The 14,413-nt window shown below is 38.9% G+C and overlaps 1 protein-coding gene across 2 annotated transcripts in view; it reads left to right on the top strand.

Moving 5' to 3' along the window:
- The window catches only part of LOC130219172 (cytosolic carboxypeptidase 4), a 304,487-nt gene that overhangs the window by 23,274 nt on the left and 266,800 nt on the right, over nt 1-14,413 (top strand). The gene's annotated exons all lie outside the window — the stretch shown is intronic.

The raw sequence follows: 14,413 nt of genomic DNA, 5'->3' as shown, positions 1-14,413 counted from the left end.
TGCAGCTTTTCACATTTTTTAATTTGGCTGCATGAGCTTGATGTACTTTTCATCGAAAAAGAAATGCTAAGAGTAAATATATTTTCACAAGGTACATTTATAAAGTCATTTAAAGTCTACCTTGAGTTGCATGCCTGACTGATCGTGATTCTCATCCTGATTGATCCAGACGTACTGTTGTAAATGTGAAAGCATTTGCATGAGTGCTTAGGCTCTGCCTTGGTATTGGTTTACCAGTGGAATGGGCGGAGCATTTCTTTACCATCTTAATCTTGGCATCTGACATGGAATTTGGGCAACCACATCTCAAGCCCCACCTCTTTGCTTTTAACTGTGCCTAAGACGATCTTGAGTTATTTCCATCAACTCAAGACATTGCACAACAGCTGTATCAGGTTTTGTTGCTAAAATAAAACAGACCTTCACTATTCATGGCACAAATTGCCATGTCTTTTCTGTCAAAATGGCATTATTTTTACCTTACAACTAACTCAGCACATTTTAAAAGAAATGTACTCCTTGCCCCCTCTGTTTTGTTGTCATGATCTTCTGGCTTGCCTCTTAAACGTGGAATAGTTATGCTATAACATTATGTAACTAAAGAAGGACCAATGACTGACTACCCATGACCCATTTGTGCCAGGAGAATGCCATTGAGAGGGAACGAAAGCTCTAAAGCTGTTCTGGCTTTAGGGAGTTCAAGTCCCACAGGTGTAGGTTATAAGTTATAAACTCTGACTGTTTGGATTAGAGAGGGATTCATTGGTATTGTCTGTGATGAAGTCACCTTGCCGTTTATAGGGATACAATATCTGCAACATTTGACACTATTTCTTAGCTCTAGAACTGAATGCACCTAACTGAACTGAATGTTCTGGGCTGTTTATACTTTTCCACAATATTGGTGAAAAAAAAAAGATCCCCGTTGTGTAATTTTAGCCATGACTGTATCCATTGGGGATTTTCAATATTTGTTCATTCTGCCGTGCCATTAGAGGCTTTAGGAAGATTAAGCCGAAAACCCAGCAGGCAGTACTGATGTGTCACTAACTCTTCAGGGTCAACCTTCTTGTTTTATTAATAGATAATGGTGGGCCAACTTTGACTCCTTATAGATATTATAATTACAATATTGTACTATAAAACGATGTGATGATCCTCTCTAATTGAGTTCACCTGCTGAGATGAATCGTTTATTTTTGATGTATATTGGGTTAGCATTGTGCTAATGCCATTTTTCAAGTGGACACGATTAACCCGGTGATTCAGCTAGAACAAATGCGAGGTGCTGGTGGCTGTTTATTTTATTCCCAAAGCAGGTTTCTAGTTTCCTCTTGAAGTTCAAGGATAAGTCCTGCCATTTCCACTTAGCCATTACAGTGCTTGTTTTAATCAGCAGCTGTTGCTCTGATGGAGAAGACTTGGATCTGTTTGCTCCCAAAGGTACAAGAGGTACTATATACCGTTGCATTTTCACCTCACTAAAAACCTATTTGGAACAAGAATGAACACTATTCTACACCTGTTGTCATTTTAAAGATCTTCTAAATGTTAATGAAACATTGGACCAAAGTTACACATAAGTTGTGTCCTTTACAAATGGAAAAAGCCAAAGGAAACCATTGGCAGGTCTTGGAGTACCTAGCATTAGATCCTGTTGTGACCATTTATCATTGTAGCCTGAGCTGGGGGTGTTCTCTTTCAGTTAATAATTCTTTTAATGGTTAGCCAGATCACCATTGCCAGGATGTTTTTTTTTTATGTCTATCTTGAGGTGGAACTTTAAGTGACTAGTATTTGGTGTCTGTTTGTATTTCCCACAGTAATACGTGGGAATCATTACTAAGGACTGAGTGACGCTTTTATAGAATTAACATGGCAGTGGTATGGCACAAGCTATTCTGTACACAGAGGACTTCTAAAAATGGCTTGGCAAAGTATGGCGCACGATCATGATTGGGGCCTAAGCTAATGACAGTGGCATTCTTTCATTAACATAGTGAAGTGGTTCCCAAACTGATTACCAGTGGTCATTTAAGGATCCTTAAGGATTAAGCTACAAAGGAATGCAAAATAATGCCCGTCACTATTAATGATACGTTATGGTTTTATGATGTGAAATGATTGGTCCGAGCAAGAATTTAAACATTATTTAGAATATGTTTAACCTTAATCCACAGCCTCTTGTGGCAAAGCGTTATGCTTTGAATAACGTAATGACATGGACATAGTGCCAATTGACTTGCATTTTAATTTATATTAAAGACTAGGGCTGCACAATTTAATCGCATCGATATCGCAGTGTGAGAATTCGCAATAGACACATTGTAGGATGTATGCAAAAGTTTTATTATTCATAATTTACATGTTTTTTTTTTTTATGCCTAAAAATTTATAATGATTTTAAAAGCATTTAGGGATAGGAAATTGAACAACGATTAATTTTATTGAATTATTTTAATTTTATTATTCAATTACTGTACTTGAATACTGTTAGACTCGGGAAATGATAAACACTTCTGCAAATAGTAAACATCAATTTATCAATCATTGACTAAACACATGCATGAAAATACTCACAACACATGCAAATACAGAAAGGCACTGCAAATAACACAGACCATAACGAAAATGTGCAGAGGTAATTTATAGATTGTTTATTAGCTTTTATAGAGAGCACTCCCACTGCACAATCATCCCAATTTATCTAACATTATAAATTCTTTCCAAATAGAGATATTCAGTCATCTGGTGAAATTATATTCATATTGCAATATACACTCACTGGCCACTTTATTAGGTACACCTGCCGAGCTGGTCGTTAACGCAAATTTCTTATCTGTCAATCACATGGCAGCAACTCAATGCATTTAGGCATGTAGACATGGTCATGACAATCTGCTGCAGTTCAAACAGAGCATCAGAATGGGGAAGAAAGATGATTTAAGTGACTTTGAACATGGCATAGTTGTTGGTACAGATGGGCTGGTCTGAGTATTTCAGAAACTGCTGATCTACTAGGATTTTCATGCACAGATATCTCTAGAGTTTACAGAGAATGGTCTGAAAAAGAGAAAATATTCAGTGAGCTGCAGTTCTGTGGGCGCAAATGACTTGTGGATGGTAGGGTCAGAATTTGGCATCAACAACATGAAAGCATGGATCCATCCATGTATCAATGGTTCAGGCTGATGGTGGTGGTGTAATGGTGTGAGGGATATTTTCTTGGCACACTTTGGACCCATTAGTACCAATTGAGCATCATGTCAACGCCACAGCCAGAGTATTGTTGCTGACCATATCCATCCCTTTATGACCCCAGTGTACCCATCTTCTGATGGCTACTTCCAGCAGAATAACAAGCCATTTCAGAATGCACAAATCATCTCAGACTGGCTTCTTGAACATGACAGTGGAATACTCATATGGCCTCCACAGTCAACAGAACTCAATCCAATAGAGCACCTTTGGTGATTTGATGGAATGGGAGATTAAAATCATGGATATACAGCCGACAATCTGCAGCAACTGCATGATGCTATCATGTCAATATGGACCAAAATCTCTGAGGAATATTTCCAGTACCTTGTTGAATCTTTGCCACAAAGGATTAAGGTAGTTCTGAAGGCAGGTAGTAGCAGGTAGTTTCTGTCTTCTGTTGAACTCAATGACTTCCATAGTAACATTTTCCCCTACTATGTGTACCTAATAAAGTGGCCACCTACTAAAATATTGCAATGCTATATTTTTCCAATACTGTGCAGCCCTATTAAGGACCACGTTTTCAACTAAAATATCTTGAAGGTTCTACTGAAGGTAAAAAGTCACTTTTTGGTTTGAGGGTGAGTAAATTAGTAGCAAGTATTCAATTTGGCTGCCTTTAAATCTACCGATTTAGTCTCTCATTGTTGAATAGTCATATTAATGACATATTTTTCTCATTGTTGAATAGTCATGTTAGTGACATTTTAAACCACACTGAACTGAGCTTAACTGAACTGAACTTAAACACTAAAAACTGAACTACACTGTTCCAATTTACTATGACCTTTTATGTGAAGCTGCTTTGACACAATCTGCATTGTAAAAGCGCTATACAAATAAAGGTGAATTGAATTAATTTACTAAATAATTGCTGATTGGAATATTAATTTAGAAATTGCTCCTTTTCAGCCCTTTTCTTCTCAAACTCTGAGGTAAAATGCAAGCTGTCAAAATATGAAAGTTATGTTTTATATGTATTTATTCTGACATATTATATCAGATGTGACAGTTGCTAAGCAATGAAACGTTGCCCAGGGAACAGTCAATTTGGTAGAATGAGACACTGGGAATGTTTTTTCATTTCATAATTGCTGGATTTGATCTAAAAATGCTGCCGCGCTTTGAACTGAGGCGGAATGAATCATCAGTCTTGCAGCGCTTTTTGAAAATCCATCATTTCTGTCTAGAGTTTAAATTTTTTTTCTTGCAAACACAATTTTAGCTAACAGGAATAATTTATTTCTGTATTGTTTATTGGTATATTCAACAGATTGTGTTAGGAGCAAGATATTTATTAGTGTTTACAACCTTAAACACCTTTAGAATCAAGAATTTAGACGTTTGTTTCAATGTTTGTTAACATTACTTTAAAATTAGCCTAAAAGTAGTCTAATTTAACTTCTTGCTTTATTTGTAAACAGCATACAAACTGGGTAAAATTCATAATTCCCTCTTTTTTTCAGCACAGGAACATGAACTAAAGCCAACTAGCTGCTAAAAAGGACAATTTGTCCAATTTGTCCTTCTCCGACCTCCTGTTTAAATGGCAAATACGTCAGCACAGGATAGAAAATTGCATTTCATTCAATCTTTAACTAGCTCTTGCCTTTTACTTCCCTTTACACAAGAGCAAATACTGTAAATATAGGTAATGTGACCTTTTTCCCTCTGAATCACGATCATAATGACACCTAATAGCAGTCGAAAGCATAATTATGTCCTCATAATGCAGTTTTTATTTAATGGGAGGAGATGAGGATAATCTTTTTGTGCAAGCGCATGCTCTCGTATGCCCTATTAGGTGCTAATATGAAATGGCTAGGGTAGAATGGTATATAATTAGAGTTCACTTTTACACAGACCATATAATCAACACTTAGACACTGCTATGATTCTTTCCTCTCTCTTTTTTTATTTTGAATATAAGATGTATTGGAAATTGAACCAAAATGATTTCAGTTTTAGGCCTGGAACATTTAATATATAGGGTTGTAGTATATGTGAGGGTTGAACAGTCTGCAATAAAGATATATCTGGTATATGCAGCTGTCCTCAGCAGGTGCATTTCTGAGCCTTTGACCCAAGGTATGACTAACCCATACGTCAGCATTCAAGGTCAAAGGTTAAGCCTGGCTGCTGATGTTAAACAGCACAAACATTTACACATTTAGGTGCAAACTCATATAATGGGAATGCGTAGCTGTTACAGATGGTTTAGTAAGAAAATTAGGCAGCGTGGTGGCACAGTGGGTAGTGTTGTCACATTACAGTAAGAAGGTCGCTGGTTCGAGCCTCGGCTGGGTCAGTTGGCATTTCTGTGTGGAGTTTGCATGCGTTCGCGTGGGTTTCCTACGAGTGCTCAGGTTTCCCTCATAAGTCCAAAGTCATGCACTGTAGGTGTATTGGGTAAGGTAAATTGTCCGTAGTGTATGAGTGAATGAGAGTGTATGGGTGTTTCACAGTGATGGGTTGCAGCTGGAAGGGCATCTGCTGCACAAACATATGCTGGATAAGTTGGCGGTTCATTCCGCTGTGGTGAAAGCAGAATGAACCGAAAATGGACTAATCCGAAAAGAAAATGAATGAATAAGAAAATTAAAGGGATAGTTCACACACACACAAAAAAAAATTGTTATCATTTGCTCACACTTGACTAATTCCAAACCAGAGCTTTTTTTCGTTCTGTTGATGACAATAGAATATATTTTGAAGAATGTTGGCAACATGTGATGCAAGGTAAAATTAAATTAGTTCTACTTGAAAATTTAAGTGAGCAACATATTTTTTATAGTGTACACTTTGGTCCACTTAGAAACGACTGAGCACAATTTAAATAGACACAATGGGAATATTAATCTCTTTATGGCCACAATTTTCCAATCTGGCCATGTCACAAATCTCTGATCTGCTCATAGACTTCTTAAACATGTCAGTGCGTTAACTATCCTCAAATGGCCTCCAGAGTCACCAGATCTCCATCTCAATCCAATACCACCAAAGTGTACCTATAAAGTGGCCAGTTACACCATTAACTACAGTACACAGCTTAAGCTAATATCAGCATTTTAAAAATTAAATATATTTATTTTTTACATTAGAATGCACATATCTCTACCTAATGTACGTGAATGTATGTACTGTTTGTATGTAAACTGTGGATGTAAAATGTACAGTAATCTCATGCGCAAGTCCATAACACCCCTGACTCTCTGATTCTGACATCTCTCTCACTCTTTCTCTTTTCTTCAGACGTGCATTGGAAGATTTCACATTGCATTATCGCATCGAATAGATTTAAAGCACGTTTAGACCTTTTGCAAATGCAAAAATGTTCTTTATGTGGTATTTCAGCGACATTTTTTTAAATATATTTTCAGACTTTGGACCAAAATATACTGCTTCAAACAAGAATAAAATAGTGTTAATAAATGTGTAATTTGGAAAAGTTAAAATGGCAGTTTGGCTAACAAGAATGAATAAAACAATTGAGGCACTGATCATCAGATGTTTAGGGCTTTAGTAGGAAGTAGGTAAATGTTGGAGTTTAAAGGTGCTGTATGTACGTTTTTGACTCTTCTAAAGCATAAAAATACAATAATATGTTTGCAGATATTTAAGAAACATGCTAGGGGAACATACTTGTTAATCTGAAAAACAATGCAAAAGTCAGATATTCTGCTTTGAAAATGTGCATTATGTGCCGGATTGTCTGTCTTTGTTTTGATCATTTAACCCGCCCAATGCCAGTTTAGCCAATTATATTTCAGTACCCCGGGTTGCCTTGGTGGAAAACTGCATATTTTATTCATTCCGTCAGGAAGACTCTCAAAGTGTTCATCTGCAACCGAAATACGACCTTCGGTGGACAGTAGAAATGAGTTGCAGATATAGAGTTCCACATGAGATGGTTATTAATTAGCAAATAATATAAACGTTACAAATGTAAACATTAGGCGAGCAGGTTACAGTGTAACCCTGTGCCCTAACAACACACTAACTGATGAGATTTGCATTGATAAGCAACAAAACACAACAGAAATTTAATTATAGCCATTCAGAAGCACAGAATAGTGCACTTACTGCACTCTAACGAAATGGTAAGGTTTATAATCTAATTAATACATGCTAACCCCCTTTAATAATATTAAATGTGCATGCTGAATCACTGATATTTGTTGGCTTGCACACAGGTATAAAGTTAAATTTCAAACGGTTTATTTTATTTTCAAGATCTGAGGTAAACTATCTGCTGCTGCTTTCAGTAGTCTGGCAATAAATGTCATGTAAAATGGCATTCAAACTCACATTATTAGCATTTAACACTGAATAAAGCACATGAGGTGTACCTGAGGTGATGATTGTTATAGGTTTCTCTTGTACAGCTGCATGAAATAGAAGCCATTTCTAAAATATAAATTTCAGGTGTTGGTTAGAACAAAACTTTTATTTAGAACACTGTTTAAATCAGCCTTTAGGCTCAACAGTCAGGCACTGTTGGCAGGGCGCGGGTCCTATAAAAGCATTAGCATTAGGGGTGTCAAAATTAATTGTTTCTTCGGTGAACCGAATGCAGACGCAAACAATTCGCTATCGGTTCAGTAATAATCATAACCGTTTTTTATTTACTGAGGTCATTTATCTCATATGCGCTATGTCACGGTAGCTTACTATGTTTATATTTTATATAGTTTATATAGCTTAATATATTGATATTTAGACATTTTAATACAAGATTTGTTGTGCTGTGATGGAAATATAAAACTGTGTATGGAAAGCCTCGTCAATGCACCGAGATATCGAACTGAACCGAACTGATGGCATGATAATCGTAACCGAACCGAACTGTGAGACCTGTATAGGTTCACAACTAAATTGAAGAGTGGGGGTGGGGGGCAAGTTGGGGTATCCCGGTCGTAGGTGAAGCGTGGGGGGTTGGGGTTGTTGGGATCATAAACGTAAGTAAAGAGCTGGGGGGGTCGCAGACGTAAGTAAAGAGTGGTGAGGTGGGGAGGGGGGGGGGGGGGGGAGGGGGGGGGGTTATGGGTTATCGCAGACTTTAAGGTTAAGGGTGGGGGGGGGATGCTTTGAATAGTCCTAACTCCCCCCCCCCCCAATGGCAACCCTGGTTGGTGTTATCAATTTGGCAACCTGGGATTGCGTTTGTTTTGAACCTGGTGTGCAAACCCTAGTTCAACCACTGGGTGTCAAACTTACATACTGGACCTTTGAGTATTATGAATTAATAAATTATTTACATTCATTCTTTTCTTTGTGGAGTATTGGAAATATTTGACATTCTCCAGAAGAAAAGAATATTGTTGGAAGTACTGGAAAAAAATCCTTGCTCGCATCATTTGGGAATTATTTGAAAAAGAAACACAAATTCACAGGAGGGCGAATAATCTTGACTTCAACTTTATATAGTTGCATAATTCTAATAAAGTACTTGTAAACCCCCCCCCCCCGCTCTCTTTCTGCCTCTCTCTCTCTCTCTCTCTCTCTCTCTCTCTCTCTCTCTCTCAGTGGCTCATTTGGCTCTGAGCAGAGGTTTATCTCTTTTCCATCTGTCTGCCACAGCTCGGTGACTCCTAATTTATCATTCTGGTCAGAAGTGAATGGCTTGGTTTCTTCTTTGGATCTCAGTGCTGAGAATGGAATATCAACTCTTTATGTTGTGATTTGTAGTGCAGTAACTGAGTCTATTGCCAGGCTATTTTAAGAAACTGTATGCAGTTGCAGCGACATGCAATATAGGCTTCTACCTTTGATCCGGCATGGGCCTGGAATTTCACTGAGTTGATTAATGCTATCGATGAGAAAGCTGATTTTCCATAAATCCTCTGTTGATGATTTATGAGTGGCATGTCTAGGTGGGAGTTGCTTTTGTGTATGTGGGTGCACTGGGGTTGTGTTTGTGAGTATATGGATATGCCGGTGAAGCAGGATGAACCGGAGTCTTTTAACTTGACTCAATGCCGACGTTCATTGGCACTCGCTGTACTCCCAGCGGCTCCGTACAAGTTACATGAAGAGACCGTGAACTTCATCGTGCCCTTTCCACCATAGTGGGTGAACTGATAATCCCAACCTATCATTTAAGGTATGTGCGAATGACAGAAGTGTCATCCAGAGCCTCCCTAAGCACTTACTGAGAGAAATATCCTTTAAGATATGATGAGCATCAACATTAACCTCACTGCCTAGATGACTTCAAATAAGAAGCTCCAAGATCATTTTTAGTAGATTGGTGGTTTCTATTTTGGTGGTTATGTCAAAGAATATGTAAAGTAGTTTAGTCGTGAAGCAAAGACCCTTCTGGAAAACAATTTTATTTATTTAACCCCAAATGTTGAACACGCCACTCTGAATTCAGTTGATTCAAATGTTATCACTCGATTGAGTGGGCGTTATCAGTGGTAATCAGCTGATAGATATGGGCCAGTAGGAGCTTCTGTGGGTACTAGTAGGCTTAGAAGGCTGTTATCATCCATCCAATTGGTTAATCATATATAGATCACATACGGCTACAGCCTTAACAAGAATTATTTATATTATTTATTAAATTTCCCATTAATTGTATTTTATTAACGTGTACCCCTACCGCAACCCCAGGACTTAATTTGTGCCGGAACTCGCTGGATCCGGCACCTCTGAAATCTGATCCGGCACCTCATTTTACCGATCCCCCTCCTCAACCGCCCTCCTCCCCCGTCCGCCGTTCACTTTCACTTACTTCCGCTGCTCCCCAACCCTCTTCACTTTTGTGCGCGAAACCCCTGTCCCGCTCTTCACTTTCATCCGCGACACCCCTCCGCCATCCACCACCCCCCTTCTCTCTACTTTTGCTCACAACTATTCTCCATCCTCGGGTAACATGTCGGATCCGTTACCCCGATCTGTTCCAGGACCTCGCAATTCACAAATTAAGCACTGCCCAAACCTAAACCCAACTGTCACAGTAATGTAAAAACAGATCTGGATGTGGAGTCTTCTCTATTAGTATAGCTGATTAACCATGTGGATGGATGAGCTTTCTGAGCCTACTAGCTCATATCTATTAGCTGATAACCACTGATAACGGCCAATCAATCAAGTGATAACATTCAAATCGGGTGCTGAATTTAGCAAATGAATATTGTAAATGAATAGAGTAAATGAATATTTTGCCGAGTAACAATAAACCTTATGCTGATTATGTGGATCCTGGTTTACAAGTCAGAATATGGATAAAACAAATGTACATGTTGGCCAATACCGATATCAATATCTGATATATAGCAGTGTTTCCTCTAGGATTTTTTCCAGCTGTGGCGGCAGGCCTTTTTTACATAGATCTACTAACTGTGGCGTTTTTTCACTGACAAACGTCGTGTACTCAGTATTAGAAGTCGAGATCGCATTTATGTAATAGCCTACGAGCATGCAAATCTCTTTGCTTGCGCGCTGATTTCCTTTGCTCGTGCACAAAACTTCTTGCATGCCCCTCAAATATACGCTGCTCAAGATCTTCTTGTGCGCTCTCAAATAAACAGTGCTGAAGTGCGATTTAGTGCGTTAATGTAACAAGTATGTCTCCAACATTTATTAGATTTGCTAGGAATATTTATGAATGTCTCCAATAGACCTACAGAGCAGTATTAATGCGTCCTGAAGTAAAGTGAAATGGCTAAACGTCGTGTTTGCTGGCATCACGCACATGTCAGACAGTCAGTCAGCACATAACCTTAAAGGGTTAAACAAATGACGCACAGCACTACTACGGTTAGAAAAAAGTTTGTGCTGTTTACATACCTTTTAATACGTTTTGGTGCAATTATAACCTTATTATAAAAAACATGACTGAATGTTTTGAATGAAAAGCTGTAATGTAGCTGTGGCGGAATCAATTTTGCTGTGGCGCCCCGCCATGGAAGAATGAATGTAGCGGAAACCATGTATAGGCATATGAATACAAACTGTGATATGATTTTTTGGGGGTGGGGAGACTGATTACAAAACAACAATCTCATGGCAATTCGTAACTTTTCGATTTTGTTGTTAATTCACATGAACGGATATAACCTAATCCAGTGTTTCTTAACCACGTTCCTGAAAGACCACAAACACTGCATCTTCCTTTGTTTGTCACACCCAACCACTTGCTAACTTATTTGAATTGACAAAATATTGGTTTATGACGACTTTTCAGTCATATCACACATTGAATGAATTTTATAGAAAATCAGAGTGTACATAACAGTCTCTGGACTTGCTGCATCACAAACACCAATATTTTAACAATTTATTAAAAAAATTATCTCGTGCACCGCAGTGGCGCAGTAGGTAGTGCTGTCGCATCACAGCAAGAAGGTCGCTGGTTCAAGCCTCGGCTAGGTCAATTGACGTTTCTGTGTGGAGATGAGATGGCATGTTCTCCCTGCGTTCGCGTGGGTTTCCTCCGGGTGCTCCGGTTTCCCCCACAGTCCAAAGACATGTGGTACAGGTGAATTGGGTAAGCTAAATTGTCCGTATTGTATGATGGTGTATGGATGTTTCCCACTGATGGGTTGCAGCTGGAAGTGCATCCTCTGCGTAAAACGTGCTGGATATATTGGTGGTTCATTCCACTGTGGCGACCCCGGATTAATAAAGGGACTAAGCTGAAAAGATAATGAATGAAAGAATGAATAAATTAATCACTTTCTGGCCATCGCATATTAGGCATGAATTTATATATATTGCAATCGTGATTTTCGAAAGTATTACATTGCTTTGTAAATGTTTATTAAAACTAATTGTTGACTTTTCCCATACAGTTTAATATAGCGATTGGACATTGTGTGACGTCACACTTAACAAGCGAATTACAGGTCTTTCAGTCCCTGCTATTGAGCTAGTCATCTGAATCAGGTTTGTTTGGTTAAGGGCTGCATCTGAAATCACCTACTTCTTGAGTAGGTTCTACATTTGAATTTGAATTTACTACACGACTGTTAGAAAAGTATGTTCATTATAGTATGAATGTAGGTAGTATGAATGGAACTCGGACGTACTACATCTGCTATTTCTCATAATCACGTGACCCACCCGCGTCAGTTGCGTAGCTTCACTCCCATTCAAGAATTCTCTCGCGTACTTCAGAATCTCCCTGGAAATAGGAAGTCATCCGGGTAATTCTTGTATAATGTTTTTCGAATACTATGAATTTGGACTTACTAAGCATATTAGGAAGTATGTGATTTTGGAAACAGCCATTGACGCAGTGAAACAGTGCTTTTAGGTTTCTCCCACAGAAATGCTTAATATAATAAAGTAGAGAACTTCAATATACAAAAAGTTTAAAATTAGACTAAATTAATGAATTCAGTTATTTTCTTCCGCTTTTCCGGGGCTGGGTCACAGGGACAGCAGTCTCAGGAAAAAAACCCAGACACTTTCTCCAGCTCCTCCTGGGGGTTACTGAGAACTACCCATGAACTGCCCCCTTATCGTGGTGGAGAGGTTTGACTGCCTGAATGATCCTATGAGTTATGTTGCCGGGGGGCTAATGCCTCTAGTAAAGTCTCCCATGGCAAAAAGGTCTTAGGTGACAGGTCAGAGGTGAGGTTCAAAAACCTTTTATGAGCACAGAAAGCGAGGACCATGACATCGCCCGTTATGGCTCAGCCGGGGCCTCACCCAGGAGCCAGGTAAAGTCTAGATTGGATACACAGGTGGCGGGAAGTGCAACATACACATTAATATACACCATTTTTTTATCATGATGTATAACAATATTTAATATTTTTACAGTACTGTGATGGTTGGGTTTAGGGTTGGGGTGGGGGTAGGTGTTACAAAATGCAATTTATTGAGTAATTCAATAGATAACATAAATAATACTCAGTACAACTACTGTTTTTACCTTAGGCTACTGTGACAGTTGGGTTTAGGGTTGGGGTGGGGGTAGACATTAATAAAATATTATAAATTTGAAATTAACTTCTGGCCGCAACCATATCCGATCTAGCTACAATCCAGGAGCCAGGTCTGGGGTTGGGACTCATATGCAAGTGCCTGGTGGCCAGGTTTTATCCAGTGGAACCTGGCCAGGCACAGCCCGAAGGAGTGATGTGAGACCATCCTCCTGCAGGCCCACCACCTGCAGGGGGAGCCGTATGGGGCCGGTGCATTGTGGAACGGCTGGTGGTCGAGGGTTAGGACCACAACAGCCCGATCGTCGGGGACAGATAACCTAAATTATTTCAGGATAATTCAAACTGAATGTGTGATTGGGTGATGCGGTGGTGCAGTGGGTAGCGATGTCCCCTCACAGCAAGAAGGTCGCTGGTTTGAGCCTCGGCTGGGTCAGTTGGCATTTCTGTGTGGAGTTTGCATGTTCTCCCTGTGTTCGCGTGGGTTTCCTCCGGGTGCTCCGGTTTCCCCCACAAGTCCAAACACATGTGCTATAGGTGAATTGGGTAAGCTAAAATTGTCTGTAGTGTATGAGTAAGCTGGATAAGTTGGCAGTTCATTCCGCTGTGGCGACCCAAGATTAATAAAGGGACTAGGCCAAAAAGAAAATGAATGAATGAATGAATGTGTGATTGATGCAGCCAAAACTATATTAAATAATATTTTCAAGCCTAAATGCCTCTAAATACACATAAACACATTATTTTTAGAGATACATTTATACAATTTGCGTTATTATTCAAGTTAATTTTATTAAAGATTAAAGTTTTGTTTTGAAAAATAATTGGTATAGTATCCAGGAGACAGAAAATGTGCTTGCAATTTTAGAATCACCCAGACAATTTTAGACTTGTATGTGTGTGTATTTGTTTGTGTGTATACTTATATAATAGTGTATGTATTATACTGTATTTCATGAATTTTAGTGACATCCTTGGCCATTTGCACATGAATGATAAATGAATAAAAGGCCAAGAAGTGAACGACATTAGCATTAGCATGGATGAGCTGGAGGAGGCTGGCAGAGGAAAGAGGTGTTTTGTTTCTTGCTCTAATCCTCTTACTCTTTAGCCCAGTCAGACATGAAGGTCAAAATGTTTTTAAATAGAGATCCGTACTCGAGGGAAATGTCGAGTAATGCTGCGGGGGCAAAGATGTAAGCCAAAAAAAAAAAAAAAACATCTCGCACCATCATCTAATTAGTCGAGTCTTTTGC

This window comes from Danio aesculapii, chromosome 25, assembly GCF_903798145.1.
Source record: "Danio aesculapii chromosome 25, fDanAes4.1, whole genome shotgun sequence".
NCBI classification, from domain to species: domain Eukaryota; kingdom Metazoa; phylum Chordata; class Actinopteri; order Cypriniformes; family Danionidae; genus Danio; species Danio aesculapii.
Note: the sequence above shows the minus strand (reverse complement) of the source record. Positions and strands in the feature narration are given on the sequence as shown.